The 19,358-nt window shown below is 34.8% G+C and overlaps 1 protein-coding gene across 1 annotated transcript in view; it reads left to right on the forward strand.

Moving 5' to 3' along the window:
- The first annotated feature begins 1,529 nt into the window (after positions 1 to 1,529).
- The window catches only part of LOC114903251 (cytochrome c oxidase subunit 7B2, mitochondrial), an 83,075-nt gene continuing 65,246 nt past the window's right edge, over positions 1,530 to 19,358 (forward strand). The window contains exon 1 of the mRNA XM_029236091.1: positions 1,530 to 1,589. The gene's annotated coding sequence lies outside the window, so the exon portion shown is untranslated. The remainder of the gene's footprint in view (positions 1,590 to 19,358) is intronic.

Consider the following 19,358-nt stretch of genomic DNA (forward strand, 5'->3'; position numbering starts at 1 on the left):
AGTTGCTCAGATCAGAAACTTTTATGCCATCCTGACTCTTCCTGTTCTCTCATATCCAACATCCAATTTATTAAATCTTTATTTTTAATTTGCCATTTCTTGTTTAGTGTACTTATCTTCAGGTAACACTAGGACCTGATCTAAAATATAGGGCACTTGGTGGCTCTCTGGCAACTGGAGTCCTAATGGGAAGAAGTAACCTCTGTCTCCATTTTATACCAGCTGGCTCCGGGCCTGCTTCTAACAGGATGGACCACATGGAACTCCAACACCACCGCTCTCTAACTTCGCTATTGATGGAAACTCTTGTGGCTTTGCCACATGCCAGATTGGTTCATGTCAGATGTTGCCTCTCACCAAACAAGGCTGCATTTGCCTTAATGAACCTCTCCGTACAAAGATTAAGGAGTAATGCCGATAATGGTAGTCACCTAACTCCTCCTAACATACTCTCTCTGCAGGGTTTTCTCCTCTGGGGCCTGTCCTTTTTTCATCCAATGTTCTTTTTTTCTTTCCTTCTCGCCCACATTTTTTTGTTTGTTTTTAATTAATTAATTAAGTTTTTGGCTGCGTTGGGTCTTCATTGCTGTGCGCAGGCTTTCTCTAGTTGTGCCGAGCCAGGGCTACTCTTTGTTGTGGTGTGCCGGCTTCTCATTGCAGTGGCTTCTCCTGTTGCGGAGCACGGGCTCTAGATGCACGGGCTTCAGTAGTTGTGGCACACAGGCTCAGTAGTTATGGCTCGTGGGCTCTAGAGCGCAGGCTCAGTAGTTGTGGCGCATGGGCTTAGTTGCTCCGCTGCATGTGGGATCTTCCTGGACCAGGGCTTGAACAACCGTGTCCCCTGCATTGGCAGGTGGGTTCTTAAACACCGCGCCACCAGGGAAGTCCCTCACCCACGTTTTGGAAAACTGTGTTAATATCTGTTTCTGGGTAGGTAGGGCTTCCTATCATCCACATATACTTTGGTCTAAAGTAATAAATAAACGTATCATTTTCTCCAGGTGTATTTTTACTTTATAGAATGAAAAATATTGTTCCTGTCACTAGAATTTGAGACATTAGTATGATGGCAAATTTGATTTATGGCACAAACAGTAGAGAAGTTCATGCTTGTTTCCCTGAACTCACGTGGAAGAGGTAGCTCCCTATTCTCCATACACATAAGGTGAACCTTGATCAGAACTCTCCCTATTTGAGCTTGTGCACAGGTAGATCGTAACTCATGGAGGCAGCTGACAGATGAAGGGGGGTGATCTCAAGTACATGGGTTGAGAAAAATTTACAAACTCCTTCTGTATCACTATAGAAAGACAGGTAACTATGTCCTCTTCCTTTCAAATACTTTGCAATTCTTTCCTTTGTACTTTAAGTTATTTCTTAAAGTTTATTTAATCAGGTGTCACTCGTATAAAAATATTTACTGTTGGTGAAGTAGTCTATGGTGATTTTCTCTGGGTAATATAGCCCATCCTTACCTTTTGCCTTTTTCTGTTTCCTTGAAACCTCACACTAATTTTCTAATTATATTTTTAGGAATCTGAATCTTGAACTTTCTGAGGAGAGCATCTGAGCTTCAGAGTTCCTATCAGGTAATGACAAAATATGGAAAAGGCCCATGGTGCTGAGATTAGAATTTCACTTTGAGTGTCAATTTTAGATAATGTTGAGGATCCCTCCTTTTTTATGAAAGAAAGAAAGAAAGTTAAAGTTCTGGTAAGAAATTTTGTAAAAAATAAAATTGACAACAAAACCGTTTTACAAAGTTGTATGTACTCTTAAGCACTCTATATTTATTATTCAGAATTAGCCCAACCACAGAAAGTATAAGAGACATATACCAGTCTAAATAAACAAAGGTTTCCAAAATAAGATATTTCCTATCCGTCGAAAAAGTTTTACTTGATTGACTAACTTGATAGTCTTAATGCAATCAGTTGGATGAAAAATAAAATATGTGTATTGCCAGCAAACATTTTGGAGAGATAAGCACTTGTTGCAAGTACTATACATGCTTAGAAAAATCTTTACTTTGGCCAGCTAAGACCACCACATGTTTTAAAATGTCATCCATCATTTCAGTGTTAAGAGCGCCCCCTGGTGTGATTGTATAATTATGTTTATGAGAAATCTAGGCACTATTTTTTTTTAATTTTTAAAAATTTTTATTGAATTCTTTTTCTTTTTTTATTGAAGCATAATTGATTTACAATATTATATTAGTTTCAGGTATACAGTATAGTGATTCAATATCTTTGCAAATTATACTCCATTTTAAGTTATTACAAGATAATGGCTGTAATTCCCTGTGCTGTACAGTATATCCTTGTTGCTTATCTATATTAGACACTGTTTTTAAAACCTCATTTTGCTATTAGATGGTAATAGACCTTCTTTTTATACTCTGCTGACCTGACCAGTATGGTATGTAACTACCTAGAAATATGAATTTAATTTTTTCCTTGCCGTTATCCATGTTTATATCTGGAATCAGTGGTTAGCTTGAAAGTAGAATTTGGTAATAGTAATCCCTAAACTTCTTCAGTTAAAGTTAGTGACCAATAATATATCCTTTGGTAAATGTGAAATTGTATACTGAGATAAAATTTTATAGGATAATCAAATTCTTTGGTGGTAATAACCTTGTTAAATGGCAAATTTCTGTGAACAGTTTCTTTTTGGTAAACTCATGGGCATTTTAGTAATTAAACATGAGAATTCAGACATTACATTTTGATTTTGAAATATTCATTGTTTGGAAAAATTAATCCAAGTTTTAAGATTTTCTTACGACCCAGCAGCTCCCCTATAACCACGGAACTTGCAAATGTAAACATAATAATTCATCCCTGAATCACAATGGACCTCTCATCCATCTCCTAAAATCACCCCCAGTCCTGTAAATTCTCATTCGAACTTGGCAGCAGGGTGTCTATTCTATTACTGTCATTTTTCCTTGCATTTAATATTTAGTCCTTTGGGAATAATTAAACCATCCTTGCAAAGTGAAAGTGTGCATAATATTCTAAACTACATTTCTGTAAATTTGATAACTGCAATTATATTTCCCCCTACTGTGTCTTCTCCAAACTTAGATTGTTGTGATCGTTTTAACCATTTCTCATAGGTTCTATGTTCTAAACTTGATCATTTACAGGGCTATCACACTGAGCTGTTTGGAATAGACTGCTTTTACTTTCATTTTCTTCTGTATGGTCCCTCTTTCAATTAAATTCTGAAGCCATAAGCTTAGCACAGTATTTATATTATGTCCTGTCCTGTTAAAAGGAAATTTTCTAAAATATAGAATAAAAAAAAATCAGAACAGCGAACCCACCATAGTAGACCTGTGTTTGAATCTGGTTTGCAAATTTATTAGCATTGTGACCTTGGATAAGTCAGTGAGCCTCTCAGAGCCTTAATCTCTTCTCCTGTAAAAGGGAAATACAAATCAATACTTTGCAGAATGTTGTTAATTCATCCTTTATGTTAATATGTATTTGAGATTTATTATCTGCCAGACTTAAGGCTGGATGCCTCATGAGCATTTAGTTCCCACAACAATTCTGTGAAGTAGGTGCTTTTATTTCTATATTATTGATGAGGCTTAGAGAAGCTAAGAAGCCTGTTAAGTGCAAAGGCCAAGATTCCAATCGAGGTCCTTTTGACTTAAAATGAGCTTATAAACACTATGCTTTGTATATGTTTTAATCCTACTTACTCATTTCTGCTAATTTATTGATTTTGTTGTCCTTAAGGTCAGATTATCTCCCAATGCACAAACATACAGGAAACCAATCTTTTGAAAAAGAAGAGCTGGATCTTTTAACATGGATGCTCTTCTTGTCCAAAAACCAGAATTATTTTGAGAATTTATTCTTCTATACAATTTTTTTCAAACCAGGCAGTGCACTAAGAGATCCTTTGTTATTATTTTCGTTGAGCTAATAGCAGTGACAAGGACTATTGGGTTGGTGAACCTTAAGGCACCTTCCTGCAGAATATAAAGGCAGGATAATAGAATGCTAATTTTAGGAACTGTTGCATGCTTCCACCTCACCATTTCTGCTGGTTTTCTCTGGAGCTGGGACCACAATCTATTCCTTTTTGCCTTGCTGTTCTTATTTAAGTATCTAATTACTTGGATTGGCTTTGTGAAGACTGCATCGTTTTCCTTATGGTTTAAGAATTTTTCCTCATATTTTAGATACCAGACTTTATTCATTAATTGCTACAGAGGCTATATAATAAGTTTCTGGTTTCGCTAATAAGTTGTTTTGAAGGCTACTAAGTAACTCACCATGGAAACATGGTGTGAACAGGCTTGTCCTTTGCTTAATAAAATCTAGTGTTTCATAATATTCCTTTGGTCCTTGAGATTTGCTCTAGGAAGTAGGCTGTTCAACCATGATTCAAGAGCACATTTTTGGGTTTCTCAATGGCTGAGTGACTGTTTTCTTCTTGAAGTTGCCTCATGTTGTGCTTGGGTCAGATGTATAGGCATTAATGTGAGCAGCTGTGTATATTATTATGTCTTACTGAGGTTGCACATTACGCCAAACACCACTGCCGCTAGGAAAATCAACTCCATCATCATTATTGAATCCATGAATGAGTGCAGAAATGGGAGTTGTTTTAGTTTTCTACCCTCATTTCTGCCCCACCTCTACACTTATTCCCCTGACTGCCTACCACACACATGCGCACACACAGCATTTGGTGAGTTTGTTCTTGGACTTGTTTAATGTTTGTGGAATCCGGTCTTTTTTTCCAAATCCTCTGATATTGTTTTGGGTTAAGCCCTCGTATTTTTCATTTGAACAATTGGAACACTCCTTTAACTGAATTCTCTCTCTTCAGTGTTACATGTCTCCAGTAAACTGTCCCTAGTAACACCAGAATAATTTTCCTAAAACATAGAACTCATAACAGCTTAAAATTATTCATTGTCTCATTGTTCAGAAAGAGCCTTTGGTTCTTGCTTACTCTCTTCTAATTTGTCTCCCTACCATTGTCTTTACCCTCTGAATTCTGTGCTTTGCACCACTGAAAAATTACAAATCCCAGAATGCTTTTCACTTCCTTTGCCTTCCTGTGCCTTTATGCACTAATGTATATGCCTTTATGCCAGTAACACCCTTCTGCACTTCATTTGGCGGGCTCCACTTTCTCCTTCTAAGACAATCCTTCCCTGACAAAATTCTCACCCCACAAGCACATACTCAGCCTAAGTGCTTCTTCAGGGGAATTGCAAGATCCTATGCTCACTTCTGTTGTTACAAAGTTTAGATTAAGGTGGGCAGCTTGAAGGCAAGTATTATGGTATATTATTCAATGTACCACAGAGCCAGATATTTAGAAAATGCTCAGGACAACTTTATTTATGAAGCCCATGAAGAGGCTTAATGAAGAATAGAAAGATACTGTGTTAGGATTCCCACGAAGATCTCATGCCTCAGTCAGGCTTTCAAGCTTATAGATCAAAATGTCTGACTTCTGTCAGCCATTACTGGGCAAGATGGTGAAGCAGCCATCAGTTGACGTTATATGCTCTCTTTCATTTACATTGAATCTTTTACATTGTCACTTAAATTGACTTTTTCCCAGCACTCATATACGCCTCAGTACCCCTCTGTGACAGTGATTTTTTTGTGGCTTAACATTCATTCTCTTCTTCTTTTTACTTGTGGTGTCAAGAGAAAAAAAAAACCACAAGCCCCCCATTATCTGTTTCTCCTTTTTGCTGTGGGAGACAATGTGCCATAATTCTGTCCAATGAAATATAAACAGGAATCTGATGGAATTTCTGGGAAGTCTCTGTGGTCTTGCTGTTGATGGTATCTTGTCTTCCTTCTGGCCCTTTCTCTTTCTTCCTTGCTCCTGGAAGGTACACATGATGACTGGAACTGGAGCAGCCACCTTGCTGCCTTGAAAGGTTAGGAATATTACTAAGATTTTAGCCATGACATACCTGAACTTTCAAATCAATAACAGTAATTTCCTTCCCTTGGAATTCTCATTATATGAGCAAAATTTACCGTTTTGTGTTTAAAGCCATTGTTATTTGAGTTTTCTGTTGCATCAACTGACTTACTTCCCAAACTGATACTTCTTACATTTAAAATGAATGCATTAGAAGTTAGTGGTATAAGTTTTCCACCTCTCCACCTATGTTTTATATCTGTTAACTCAACAACCATGTATTTAGACCTACTGTCACCATGTATGTACTACCCTAGACACTAAGATATAATGACTGGAACACCATGCCTATGTAAATGGCTTACAGTCTCATGGGTGCATAGAAACAAAATTAATTATGATATTGTGTATTAATAATGATTAATATGACAATATGAGATAGAATATATAATACGGCAAATGCCACAGCAGTATATGTAGAAAAGCCTGAAGGTAAACAGAAGAGAGTATTTACAATTTGATCAAGCTCTCCTAAAAATAAAATCAAAATTTTTAAAATCAGAGAAATGAATCTCTCATCTGGGATTTCAGGCACCCTGAACAGGACTTAATCCTTGTGCCTTTTTAGTGACAGCGTAGGTGGTTACTTACCTTTATGTGTCAGCCTTCTGCCTCTTACTAATAATTAAAATGAGCACTGTCTAGGAGACCAGAGATAAAATCCACACTTTGAATTGCTGACAGGCTGTCTTTGGAAAGCCAAACTGGTGAAAAGCAATTTGTGGAGAAGGAGGGGCAAGAAATGACACAGGAAGTTGCCAAGGATTCTACTGACACACAGAGTAGTAAGCCAAGAGCTGTGAGAAGGATGGCAGTAAACAAGAAACCGAAGCTCAGTTGTTGAAAGGCAAGAGTTAGTTAATGGAGAGAGACATCAAAGCATTAGGCAGCCAACAGCCTGGAACAAACTCACAATGAGGGAGAGCTAGGGAACAAGCCTCCTCAGGAGAGCACAAAAATAGGCTCCAGGACTCCAGGACTCTCGCTGAAGTCTGTGAGGAAGGCCAGAAGCAGATCATAATAAGGACACTATTTATAAAATCACAGCAACTCAAAGGAGTTAAAATGAGAAAATGGTCTCAAAATAAAGCATAAAAATTTTAATCAGTCAATGTTTTGAAAAGACACTAAACACTCAAAGAAGCTGGTTCAAAAAGAGAGTCCAGGGACATTGGCATTGATTTCAGTGCTTGATCTTACGGTGATTATTTTTGGTACAGATTTTGAAATGAAAAAAAGCTCAGGAAAGGCAAAACCAATGTGGAATAAAATTTCTGGAATTAGGCCAAATGCCATTCAGAATTCTCAGGTCTTGGGATAAGCTACAGAACTGAGCACATTACCATTTATTCTAACTGTGACACAGGGTTTTCCCAGAAGATGAATGAGAGGAAAGCTGCCAGTGATCCAGGTTTGAATAATAAGGACTGACCATCTCCAGTCTACCACACACTTGAGAGAAGCTATGAATACCAATAAGGCATCAAGACATGTTGTGTGATCACAGAATACTCCATCTTTTACTCTACTCAGGATTAATGGGCCAAGTTATGCTTGGTCCATTAATGCATGACCACCAGGTTCTGATAGAAAATTATAGATACTCTTCTAGGGCATAAGTCCAATCTTCCTGAAAAAAACAGGGAACAACTAACATAGGTAACAGGTATTTTGGCTTCTGTGACCATATTCCATCTGCACTTTTCATCTAATGAGGGATGCTAATTACCTGTTCTAATGAAATTTGATCAAGAGTGGTTTTCTGAGATATATATATGTCATATATATGAGATATGCTTGCATTTTATGTATTTTTATATCTGAACTATATTGAATCACTTATAATATTACAAATTATCTAAATTATTTCTAATGTAAGACATACAGGTAGTTCATTCATGATGTTTTTTTTTTTACTTTTAAAGTGCTGCCTCTGAGGAAGCATGATTATTTTGCATGATGTCAAATGTCATAGAATAGGGATTTGACCTAAATAACTTTTAACTTTCCTTCATCATTTGATGCTGATCTAGAATATGCAAATTCACCTAAATTTTCCTAGAAGCTATTTTGCTTGCTTTGCCTCATCTGTGAAGCAGTAATGTGCTTTCAAAGAGTATACTGTTTTCTAGATTTACATTCTATGCATCCAGAATTCAGTAAATACCCATGTTCACTTTATCCATGTCTTCTTTGTTTACAGTAATTTCAGTTATTTCAACCTCAGTCTTTCGGAATGAGGAGTTCTGACCTTTGGTATCTTTTTCACTTATAAATCTGTTCTATGGTTTATTATTATTATTGTCCTTCTCCAAACCTTACCTTGCTCTTTGGTATTTCTGAAATGTGGCAGCAAACAGCATGAGGCTGCATAGGAACACATAAAGCAGAATGTTATAAAAAACTCTTTGTGGATATTTAATCATCATTACTTTTCTGAGAGCACTGTCTCATCCTGTTGATGAAACCTATTCCCAAAATTATATATTCCTGATTTTTATAAACAAGTGTGTGATTATAGTAAGCCATTAATATTTGATGAATATGACTTGAAGATTGCATTAGATTTCCAAAAGGGATCAAGGATATATATAATAATCAGGAATTACTTACGAATTTGCAAAGGAGTTTGATTTAAAGAGGTATTTTTTTAGCTTCCCAGTATCCTCTTTAGATTACTTATATAGGAAGAGATATTTTTATGCCAGGAGTTTTCATCTATAGAAAACCCAAGTTAATGTTTTCATTAATTTGTGCCTATATTTGTATGTTTGGGTTGGATCTCATTTTTATGGTGTGCAGGCTCCCACAGGTGAGTCTGATGCACACCAATATATGAGAACATTCTAAAATATTCAATAAAATTATGAAGAGAGACAGTTTTTATAATGAGAAGATACTTAGAAATATGTTTAAGGTTCTGTGTTGACTTCAAATTAAATATAATTGCAAAGTATATGTTGCGGACTGAATATTTGTGTTCCCCCAAAATTCATTTGTTGAAACCTTAACTTCTAGTGTGATAGTGTTAAAGGTGGGGCCTTTGGGAGCTTATTAAGTGTAGATGAAGTCATGAGAGTGGAGCCCCCATAGTGGGATTAGTATTAGAGGTATAAGGATTATCAGTATAATTATTATAAGAAGAGGAAGAGACTAGAGCTCTATGTGAGGACACAGCGAGCTAGGACACACTGCAAGCCAGGAAGAAAGCTCTCACCAGGAACCAAATTTGCCAGCACTTTGATCTTGGACTTTACAGCCTCCAGAACTGTGAGAAATTCTGTTGTTTAAGCAGCTAAGTCTATGGTTTTTTGTTACAGTGGCCTGAACAGATTAATACGGTATGCATTGGAAGCCAGGAACAGTTTGAAAAATTTCAAATCTTTTTCTTCCTTTTTTAAAAAAAATATATATTTATTTATATATTTGGTTGCACTGGGTCTTAGTTGTGGCTGGCGGCCTCCTTAGTTGTGGCTCGCCAGCTCCTTAGTTGCAGCACATGGGCTCTTTAGTTGTGGCAGGTGGGCTCCTTAGTTGTGGCATGTGAACTCTTAGTTGCGGCATGCATGTGGGATCTAGTTCCCTGACCAGGGATCGAACCTGGGCCCCCTGCATTGGGAGTGCAGAGTCTTACCCACTGTGCCACAAGGGAAGTCCCTCAAATCTTTTTCTAATTAACTAAAGTTGGCTACTAAACTCACAGCTGCCTTCAAGTGTCAATAAAGAATGGCAGCCAAATGACCAATAGTGGGCATTACTGAAAAGATGCTCTATCAGGAAATAGAATGTTTGGAAAATGTAGTGCAGATATTTTCTATAACTAAATTGAAATATGGAAAAACTTGGTTAAACAGAATGCCTAGAGAACAGTGTTCTAATTTCATTGGATCTTTGATAAAATTTGAGCTGAATGTCCTTTGTGACTCAGTTGTTATTGACAACTTTCTTTATCATCAGTAAAATGCTATCCTATCTTCTCTCCCTTAATGTAATCAGAACTGAATCTTTTTTTTTTTGCATTTGGAAACTTTACCCTGAAGCATATTTCTCATTCTGTAGTACGATGGAGGGATAAAGATGAAGAATGCATAGGCTTCGTTTGTAATGGGACTCTCTAATATTAGTTTTGTGTGATTTGCCACCTTATGTTACTAATGGAATATAGAGAATTCTAGATAAAGTTTCAAGTTAATGGTTTTATTGAAAAAAAACCTGTTTCAAATCTTAACTCTTAAAAGTATTTTTCAATAGTTGAATTTATAATGAAGAGATTGACACTTTCATCATAATAGCCATTAATCTAAAGAATTTTGTAAGAGAGGACTTAGGAGATTGATATAATCTAAAATAAACTATTTAAAGCACACTATTTAAAGCACAACTGATTCTGCACACTACTTTTTGAAATTAATGTAGGTCTAAACAGAGCTCTATCTATAGTTTATGTCATACCACTACGCAGTATGAAGTACTTATTCTGTGCTGGGCATTGAGTTAAATGTGTACATACACATGCATACACATATAAAATCTCATTGCTATATAATATATATAGTCTAATTTCTGTAACCTAGTAAAATTAATATATTTGTGAAATTAACATGAGTTTGTGTGTTTGTGGGTATGTGGGTGTGAGTGTTCAGAGCAATAGCAAACAAAATTGTTCTATTTTATTATCAAGTAGAACATATTTATTATTGTTGTTGTTAGTTAAGCTTGTTCTAAAATTTGAGGAAATAAAATTAAAATTTAATTGAACTCTCAGAAATAAGGGCTAAAATAAAAATATGGAAGATATAAAAGAAGCAACACTAAAATTATTAAAATAGTGTCCTCACGGGAGTAAGAATCAGGAACAGGGCAGGAACAGCAGGAGGCTTGTGTTTTATCTCATAAACCTGTTAAAAGCCACTTGATTTTTTAAAGAATATGCTGTTATAAATATGAGGTTTAAAATGTAAAAAAATAATAAAATCATTTTCTGAGTTAAAAAAAAGAAATGAAGTGCTTAAAATACAAACTGTCAGAAAGAACCATTCTAGGATGCTTTAGAATCAGGTAGAAAAGAAGCGAGTTCATCAATTAGGTAAGTATAAATTAATTAACTTTAAAATAGCAGTCAGTAGTTATAAGCCAACTTCTGTACACTCATTTTAAAACATTTTTTTAAATGTGGTGACATATATATATATAACATAAAATTTTCCATTTTTAAGTGTACAATTTTGTGGCTTTAATTACATTCACAATATTGTACAACCATCACCACTGTCTATTTCCAAAATTTTTTCATTGCTCCAAAGAGAAACTCAGTACCCATTAAGCAATAACTCCTCATTCTGCCCAGACCCTGGTAATCTCTAATCTACTTTGCATTGTTACGAATTTGCCTATTCTAGGTATTTCATGTATATGTCTTATGGCCTAAGACATAAACGGACTTACACTACTTAATGCACTTAAAGGCTGGGTTAGTAGTTGAGGTTTCCTTAAGAAGCTATATCCTATTCAGTGAGTTTTTTTTTTTTTCCCTAGTAAAAGCCATTCTTTCACTTCTTCTAAATCAATAAGAGGACTAGGCATGCTTACTGTCTCAAATGCAGCTAACGGACCATTCTTCCATTGCCTTTCTCCAGTGGTCTGCCCTCGTGAGAATTTACATGTGTGTGTATGTATGAGTGTGTGTGTGTTTGTGTGTGTGTGTGTGTGTGTGTGAGACAGAGAGAGAGAGATGTATTGGTGTATCTCAAAACAATTATTTCATTTCTGATTTTGAAAACAATCCATTTTCATTACAGTAAACTAGAAGAACATTTGGTTGCTAACTTTGATATTATAAACAAAGTAGCAATAAACAGCATGGTGCATCATTTCTGATGAATTCTACTTTAATTTAACAATATGCCTTCCATTACCCAGAGAAACAGTGGAAGCCCTTTGTTAAAGACGTAGAAATTGTTAAGCCAAAGTTGCTGAATATCTGTGAAACAGACTCCCTACCCTCTCCTACACCCTTACTAGACTAGGTGAACCAGAAATAAATATTTATTGTGTTAAGCCATTAAATGTCAAGGTTTTTCTGTTACAGCAGCTTCCATTACCTCAACTAATACAATCACCCTTTGAACATTTCCTGTTAAAGTTGCCTTAGGCACTTAAAACTCATTAAGTCCAGAGTACATTTTCTTATCTTCTGCTAAACCCAATGCCCAGAAAGGAAAAAGTCCCGTATTTCCTCACAACTCTAGTACTGCTCTGGCCATCAGACGTGTGTGTGTGTTTTCTTCCCCACAGTAACCAGTTCTCCAACATGTCAGATGTTGATGCAATTCAATTAAATTCTGACACTAACCAAAGTTAGTAAAAATTCCACAGATTAAGGGCTCAGTTCCACAAGACTTCCCCTCACTTCAGAAGTCAAGTGCAAGTCGTAGGTCCCCAGGCTACCCGCAACTTGACTACAAATTAGAGGTTCCCATGATACCCTCCTCATGTTCGATAATGTACTGGAGTGGCTGATAGAACCCAAGAAAACAGTTTAGTTACTCTTCCCAATTTATTATAAAGGATATTTTAAAGAATACAAATGAACAGCCACATGAAGAGATACATAAGTTGAGCCTAGAAGAGTCCCACGTGCAAGAGCTTCTGTCTCTGTGGAGTTGGGTGTGCCATCCTCCTGGCATGTGTATGTATTCACCAACCTAGAAGCTCTGTGAACCCTGTACTTTTGGGATTTATATGGAGGCTTTATCATGTGGGCATGATCAATTATTAACTCAATTACCAACCCCTCTGCCTTCTCTAGCGAATGGGGGTGGGGTGGGGTTGAAAGTTCCTAGCTTCTAATCATGACTTGCTTTCTCATGACCAGCCCCCATCCAGGTGCCCGTCAGGAGTCACCTCATTAGAACAAAAGGTGTTTCCATCACTCAGGAAATTATAAGTGTTTTGGGAGCTCTGTGTTAGAAACTGGGGTAAAAGACTAAATAGTAGCAGGAACCAGGGGCAAATATATATATATGTATATATATATATATATATATATACACACAAATATTTATATTTACTATTATTTCACACCTGGTCTTCCACCTTTTTTTCTTCCTAGCAATGAACTAAGTGTACTACCAGTCACTTAGAATAGGAAAAAAAGTCATTTTAACTTACTTCTTATCTCCCTTACCCAATGGCTTTCCATTTCCTAGAAAAAAATTTCTATGTACATTGTTCCTCTTGTCTCTATTTGCATAGCATCTTCCCTAATTCAAGCTCTCTTTATCTCTTGGTAGGACAATTGTCATAACGTTCTAACCAATATTTCAGTTTTTCTACAAGCTCTTCCCATGGAACTGATTAATATCCCTAACTTGTTTCTGATATACCAGGACCTTTTACCCAAATTGTATGTAATAAAGTTCAAATTCTTTATCTGTGATCTGCCTTTTGACTTAATTTTGCTGTCTTATTTCATATGGCTCCCCATATGGTACAGTATATTGTGTGAACTGAAATACTTGCAGTTCCATTACATACTCTTTATTTTCTTACCTCCCTTTGTTCTCTTTACTTGGAATATCTTGCTCCTCCATCTCAGAATATGTGAATTCTCCATTACATCAAGGTCCAACTTAAATGATATTTCTTCCACAAACTTCTCTGATCCTCTTCTTTAATAATTTCTTCATTCCTTAAAGGAAGGGGTATCATTTATGACACATTGCTTTTCTTACAGTTATTCTTGTATGTCTTATCTCTTCCACTAGAGAAAGAACTTCATGATGACATACTTTAATAAAACTATTATTAATAGAATTTTACCTGGAAAAAATTGCACATGGAAATAAAGATATCAGATATTTTTGTAATAGAGTAAAAGTGGGTACAAGCTGAGGTAGAAAATAGGTCTCCAGTGGACTTGTAGATTATTCTTAGACAACATAAGATACGCTTACTCCCAGTCACCAAATAATTGTTGTGAAATGAGGGATACTGTTACTTCATAATGTTCATCTAAACTAAATCATGATTCTTGGCATATTTTTCAATGTAAAATGAGATGAGTCTTGGCAGTATGTCACATACCATGATAAATAAATATATTCTCTTTAGAGAGGAATAAGTGATGAAATGATCCTTTGATGTTCCCTAAAGAATGCTATATCCACTTTGATATGTAGAAAGACAGTAATCCAAAGCACATGCTTAGAATACTACTGTTGTCTTCATAGTTTAGGCTATCACTTGAGAAAGGAGTAATAGCTCAGATATAAGGATATGGACACAACATTACATAAGTGTTGAGAAGCATCAATGTAACAAATACATTTTTTCCTTTATTCAGAAAATTAATTTTACTTCTCTGATATCAATCTGTGCAAGGCCTCTCTCCTTTTATTTTTTTCATAATCACTGCCTTTACTTGATTCCTCATCTCCACTGGCATTCCTCTCCACTCATACACATATTAGTCTTTGAGTTGAACGTAACCTTTAAAATTATATAGGCTTATTCTACATGTATGTGTTCGTGTGGTTTTAGTTTACATAAATTATTATTAATCATCTTATTCTGTTTAATAGGTTTTCTACTCAACACTATTTTTTCTTGTGATTTATTAATTCTACTGTGCATCTAAATTTATTTTTGATTGTTACCTTGACTTTCATCTCATGCATATACCACATTTTATTCATCTTATCTCCTATGATTGACACTTAGTATTACCAGAAGAGGATTTTGTAGGTCACATGTACATGTAATTTTACTAAGTACTTCCTGATTGCTTTCCTGAAACAATTTACAGGCCTAACAGCAAAACCTGGCAGCTTAATTTCACCCTTATACTTTCTAACATTTCTACTATCCAACTTCCTGATTTTTGTCACTTTGAAAACTGGTATTTTGAAATTTGTATTACCTTAGTAGTGAAGATGAGCCTCTTTTTCATATATGCAGCCTTAGTTCATTCCTTCTTTTGGGTTTCTTGTCTTTCTCTGGTTAATTTTTAGCAGTTCCTTGTATATTCTCAATTAATAGTTTACAAGCATCTCTCCTAGTCTCTAATATATTTTTTCTTTAATGAAAAAAATTTTTTACATCTTTATTGGAGTATAATTGCTTTACACTTTTGTGTTAGTTTCTGCTGTATAACAAAGTGCATCAGCTATATGTATACATATATCTCCACATCTCCTCCCTCTTGCGTGTCCCTCCCACCCTCCCTATCCCACCCCTCTAGGTGTTCACAAAGCACTGAGCTGATCTCCCTGTGCTATGCGGCTGCTTCCCACTAGCTGTCTATTTTACATTTGGTAGTATATATAACTTTTCTTATATTCTTCATTGAACAGAAATCCTTTATGTTTTGTCAAATCAGTAGTTTTTGCTTTATGTATTTCTTAATCAAATATAATAAGGTATAATTTATATACAGTAAAATGTACCCATGCTGAGAGTACAGTATGAAGAATTTTGATAAGTATATGCATCTGTGTGCTCAGCAGCACAATGAAGATATAGAAAATTCCCATCACACCAAAAACTTCCCTTAAGACCCTTTGCAGTCAATTTCTGCCTTTCATCCCCAGCCCTAGACAACTAATGATCTGTTTTCTGTCACTAAAGATTAGTTTTGTTTCTTCTAGAATGTCATATAAATGGGATCATGCAGTGTGAACACTCTTTTTCACTTCTATTTATACTCAACATAATGTTTTTAAAGAATTAAAAGAAAATTTATATATATACATACATACATATATACGCATGTATACATGTATATGTGTATATGCATACACAGAGATAGATGTATACATAACTATACGTATATGTACAGTTTACTTTTCTTCCTATATATTCAAGTTGCTATTTGGTCTCATTTCTCTTCAATCCTCCAGACTTCCTTTAGCATTTATTTTAGTAAAGATCTGCTGCTAACTCATTTTTAAAAAAGTGTATTTCAACTTCATTTTGGAAGAGTAGTTTCACTGGATATAGATTAGGTCTTAGCTGAATTGTTTTTCCTTTTGTACTTTGGACATGCCATTCTGTTGTCTTCTGGCATCCACTGTTTGTGATATAAAGCCCATCATTGATTGCATCACTGTCAACATTTATGTAATGTATCAATTTTCCCCCTGCTTCCAGGGTTTTCTCTTTATCTGTAGCTTTTAGAAGTTGACTATGAAGTACCTGAGTGTGATTTTCTTTGTGTTTATCCCACTGGGAGTTTGTTAAACTTCTTGGATATGTAAGTTAATATTACTTTTTTCTTTTTTTCCTTTATACTAAGTTTGTGAAGATTATTACAGCCCATATTTCTTGAAATATTTTTCTTTCATTTTTTGTCTCTACTCTCCTGGTACTCCAAGTGAAATGTACATTGAATCATTTGATGTTACCCCGGAGTCTCTGAGCCTTTGTTTATTTTCTACATTTTTTTTGTCTCTGTTGTTCAAATTTTATTCATTCCATTGATCTATTTTCAAATTCACTGATTCTTTCTTCTTCAACTGGTGTTGACCCCATTTAGTAAATTTCAGTTGTACTTTTCAGACACAGAATTTCCATTTCATTCTTTTTTATAGTTTCTATTTCTCTGCTAAGATTCTATATCTGTTCATAGATTGAAGTATATTTTCCTTTAAGTTTTTAATGTCTCCCTTTAATTCTTTGAACATATTTATAATAACTTCCTTGAATTATTTGCCTGGTATGTCTAGCATCTGTGGCCATTCAGAGTCAGATTCTATTAAATGATTATTTCATGAATAGGGGTCACAGTTTCTTGTGTTTATTCTTGTTTTGTTGCTTACCTAATAATTTTTGGTGGAAAAGTAGACATCATAAGTAATATACTTTAATAATTTAGAAACTCCTTTTTTCTTTCAGTGATGATGATGATGATTTTGTTCTTCCAAAAAAAAAGAGGAAAAGGTCCTTATAAATTAACTTGTTTGGAATCAAATTTTGAAATCTATTTCTCCTGCAGTGTTCAGCAGCTGATACTTTTTTTCAGCTTCCAGTCGCTGTTACTGCCTCTTTGTCCTCCTCCTCTTCTCTCCTGTTCTTCTTCCTTCTTCTCTCTTTATCTTTCTTCGTTTTTCTTTTTCCTCTTTTGTCAAGCCTCCCAGCTCTTACCTGAGCCTGCTATTTAGTAATTAATCAAGAATTTTATGTGCAGAGTTTATATTCAGATTCTGAGGCTCATCCAGTCTATTAGCTTTTTCTTCAGTTATTGACATAATTTTTTCTACTTTATTACCTTATAATTTTGCACTACATTGGTTGGTTTTCAAATGCAAAAGCCCTGATTCTGACCTACTTACATATGATTTATTTTCCTTTTTATATATTTCTAGATTTGACTGTAATATATTGTTAAAGTTTTAATGTTGACTTTTATGTAGCTTTTTTTCTCTAATAATGTTAGTCTAGTTTTGATTTCAGGGTAATTCTGGACTCAAAGAATGAGCTGTGATGTATTTCTTCCTCTCACTGTAAAATTGTTCTGGCAGGGTTGGTATTATTTCTTTTTTATAAGTTCAGTAAAATTATCAGTAAAGCAGTTTGTCCTACAGTAGTCTTTGTGGGGAGCTGTTAAGTTACAAGTGCAATTTCCCTAGTATATATAGGACTACTTAGTTTTTCTATAATTTTTAAGTTAACTGTATTGTAGTCATGAAATGTAATCTTTGTGATATGAGCACTTTAAATTTACTGTGACTAGTTTTATGGTCCAATGTATGATTTATTTTTAAATGATTGGGTGGAGAGTTCCATAAATGTCAATTAGATCAGGTTGATTAATAGAGTCATTCAAATCTTTTATTTCCTTAGTAATATTCTGTTTATTTAGTCTAATGCTTATGGAGTCATATGGTAAATATATGTTTAACTTTATGAGAACCTGCCAAACCATTTTTCAAACTGGCTATATCATTTTGAATTCCCACCCTCAATGAATGAGAGTTCTTATTGCTTCACATCTTCAGCAGATTTTGATCGGTCAGGATTTGTTCATTTGTTTTAATTTTAGCCGTTTTAATAGGTATATAGTAATATCTCACTGTAGTTTAAATTTCTTTTCCTAATGCCTAAGGATGTTGAGACTCTTTTTCTATGCTTATTTACCACCTGTATATATACTTTGATGAAATGTCTGTTTATATCTTTTACATCTTTTTAAAATAGTGATTTGTTATCGTGGAGTTTTCCCCTTATTATTGAGGTTTTTTTTTTTAACATCTTTATTGGAGTATAATTGCTTTACAATGGTGTGTTAGTTTCTGCTTTGTAACAAAGTGAATCAGCCATACATATATCCCCATATCTCTATTATTGAATTTTAAAAGGTCTTAATATATTATACATACAAATGTTTAATCCACTATGTGATTTGCAAATATTTTCTTTCAGTCTGTAGCTTGTCTTTTCATTAACAGTATCCTTTGCAAAAGTTAAGTTTTAAATTTTGATGAGGTCCTAATTAGCAAGTTTTATTTTTCCTTTTATGTATGTTACTTTTGGTGTCATCAAAATACTTATTACCAAACCCAAAATCTTACAAATAGCATTTTATTTTTCATGTTTTTTTCGAGAAATTTTAGTCTGACAGTTTGCATTTACATCTATGATCTATTACGAGTTAATTTTTGAATAAGGTATTAGTTGTAGGTGGAGATTCACTTTTTTAAAATAAGGATGTCCAGCAGTTCCAGCAGTAATTGTTGAAAAGACTATCCCTTTTTATTAATTTGCCTTTGCAAAAATCTATTGATTGTATTCATCTTGGTCTATTTCTAGACTTTCTATTCTACTCCACTAACATATGTCTGTTCTTTCACCAATACCACACTGTCATAATTGCTTTGGCTTTATAGTAAGTCTTGAAATGGGGAGTGTGAATCTTCTAACCTTGTTCTTTTTCAGGATTGTTTGGTTAGTGTAGTTCCTTTGTCTTTCCATGTGAATTTTAGAATCAGCTTGGCAAAATCTACCAGAATGTTTGCTGTGCTTTTGATTATGATTGCATTCAATTTGTAGATTAATTTTGTTAGAAGTTATATCTATTGTCATATCTGTTGAGTCTATCAAGCCACTTGCATGGTATATTTCTCCATTTATTTAGATCTTCTTTAATATATTTTATTAGTGTTGTGTAGTCCTCAATATAGAAATGTGATGGCTAAGTTTATGTAAACTTGGCTGTGCCATGGTATACAGGTACATAATCAACACCAGTCTGTATTTCACTGTGAAGGTATTTTTTAGATGATATTAACATTTAAATCATTAGACTTTGACTAAAGCAGATTGCCTTCCATACATACACACACACACACACACACACACACACACACACACACACACACACA

The sequence above is a fragment of the Monodon monoceros genome, unplaced genomic scaffold, assembly GCF_005190385.1.
Source record: "Monodon monoceros isolate NGI ecotype Baffin Bay Population unplaced genomic scaffold, NGI_Narwhal_1 Super_Scaffold_20, whole genome shotgun sequence".
Taxonomy (NCBI): domain Eukaryota; kingdom Metazoa; phylum Chordata; class Mammalia; order Artiodactyla; family Monodontidae; genus Monodon; species Monodon monoceros.